The 2481-nt window shown below is 46.8% G+C and overlaps 1 protein-coding gene across 9 annotated transcripts in view; it reads left to right on the forward strand.

The window, feature by feature from the left end:
* The window catches only part of FGD6 (FYVE, RhoGEF and PH domain containing 6), a 123106-nt gene that overhangs the window by 45583 nt on the left and 75042 nt on the right, over nt 1–2481 (forward strand). The window lies entirely within an intron of this gene.

Here is a 2481-nt window from a genome sequence, read left to right on the forward strand (position 1 = left end):
CACAACAAAGCAGACAGGACAGGGGCAAGTATCACGGAGCAAAGTGGAGTCCTCCTCTCATCAGGCAGGAGACATGGACTGAAGAAAATCTGGTGCTTATATAGCCGGTGTAAACAATTAGTGTCTTATCAGTGTGGGCCAGACGGTGTGCCTTATGCTAGGAGCAGGGTGTTTACATTTTAAGGGCTTAGGGCATTCACATCAAGATAGTAGGGCGTTCACCACATTTTGGAAGTTACAGAGTATTAGGGTCTCCACACAGCAAACATTTCACACAATCATTTCCACACATTAGAGGGGTTTCCTTATGACTATAACATTATTATAACAGTCTGGTGAACTTCACTAGCTCTATTGAGGACTACCCAAGACCCCATCCCTCCTAACTCATGCATGGCCCCAGGCTCTTTCCTTGGCAACCAGCCTGGGAATTCTGGTCAAGCTGGTGTGGGGGATGCATGCCAGAGACATATAGGGAGCCACTGAGTTATGTCACTTCAGGGCAAGGGCTGGAGGGAAGGCTACCATTGTCCCTGTATTGAGCCATTTTCCACATGGCCAAACTGGATTATGCATTCGCCTGGTGAATTCTACTAGCTCCATCCTGAGACTCCCTGAGGCCTTGGCCTCAGTGTACCCTGAGGCTTTCATTGGGTGGCCCGAGGCTCAGCACTGGTGCCAAATATGAATCTGTATCAACCTGGTAAACACTATTCACTAACCCTGGTGACTCCCTGAGGCTCTGCTCAACCAGCTCTTCTACTGACAGGTTTTTTTCAGTGGCTGAGCTTTAATAGGAAGCCAGCAGCATGTTTCAAGATGCCTTGGGCCTTTTATTTACTGCCCCAAGCCCAGTACAGGTGGCTACTGGACTTGAATCACAGAGTGGCCTCTCTCACACATGCATCTGGAACTGGCACAGGTAGCTCCCAACTGCAGATTGCTTTGTAGCTCCTAATAGGTAGTTCTGGGCTGGTCACAGTCAGTGTCTGACATTGACCTGTACCAGAGTCCCCCGGAGGCTATAGAACCAACATACCTAGTGACTGGCATCAGACCACAACAGGGTACCACCCAATTAGTTTCAGAAGAGGCACACCCAAAGGGTAATATTGCCAGGCATCCAAACCCACTGGGGTGAATCCCACTGTATGGGGTCAGCCCCCACAGAGCAGCTTGTAAGCTGTGGTTGTGTCCAGTACTTACAGACACAACCTGAGAGTCAATTTCACTCACTGACGTCCCAACAGCAATGAAGTCTCAACTACAACACGAGTGTACGCACAACCCACACAAGGGACACTCCTGGAGCACACGGCTCAGGTAATCTGGGAGACTACTCCACTGGACCCCACAGGACACCTACTACATAAGACCACCCTGCTAAGACTGGGAGGTGCAAAAGATCTATCTAATACATAGAAACAAACAAAGAGGCAGCCAAAATGGTGAAGCAAAGAAGCATTTCCCAAATGAAAGAACAGAAATCTCCCAAGAAAGAACTAAATGAAATGGAGAAAAGCAGTCTACCAGATACAAAGTTAAAAACACTGGTTATAAGGATGTTCAGGTGTTGAGGTCCAACCCCAACGGGTCCAGGGATCCCCAAAGGTGTGGACGGAGTCGGCGAAGAATGAATGACATGGAAACTGGGTTCAGTTCATCAGCATAGCGAGGTTCTCCCTCTAGGATCTCCAGCGAAGTTCTGGCTAGGATCTCCAGCGAAGTTCTGGTCAGGATCTCCAACCAAGTTCTGCTGCCATGTTCTCTCGCTAGGTTCTCCAGCCAGGTTCAGTCACCAGGTTCTTTTGCCATGTTCTGTCTAGGTTCTCCAGTGAAGTTCTGTAGCCAGGTTCTGTCCAGGATCTTTTGCCATGTTCTCTGGCTAGGTTCTGGTTAGGATCTGATGATCTGATGAGGATGTGATGAGGATCTGATGAGGATGTGATGAGGAGCTGATGAGGAGCTGATGAGGAGCTGATGATTATTGTCTTGTTACATCCGTATTTATACCAGCTGATTTTAATCCTGTCAATTTCTATTATAAAGGTTAGGGCGTTTCTTATCTCCATTCCAGGGAGTAAAGATTATGTAGCTTAACTACCCGCCTGGCACTTAATTAAGGGGTTGTATCTCCTCCCTAACCTCAGGGAAAAATCCCCACCTGGGGAAACAACCTTTCTCAGAGAGGTGACCTTGGTTAAAACATAGTGCCAAGAAGGTGAGCAAGCATATTAAGAACAGTATGCTATATATGCCAGGTCCCTTGAAACAGCAAGGATGGACCGGCTTCCGGCATTCAGGGAACTTAGTGAGAATGTCAACAAAGAGATAGTAAGCATAAAAAAGACATAGAAACCATAAAATGGATATTTTTGAACATTTCATCCCAGAAATGAAGAATACAATAACTGAAATGAAGAAGAATACATTAGAGGGAGTACACAATAGATTAGGAGAAGCAAAAGATCGAATCAGCGA

Source organism: Myotis lucifugus, unplaced genomic scaffold, assembly GCF_000147115.1.
Source record: "Myotis lucifugus unplaced genomic scaffold, Myoluc2.0 scaffold_10, whole genome shotgun sequence".
NCBI lineage: Eukaryota > Metazoa > Chordata > Mammalia > Chiroptera > Vespertilionidae > Myotis > Myotis lucifugus.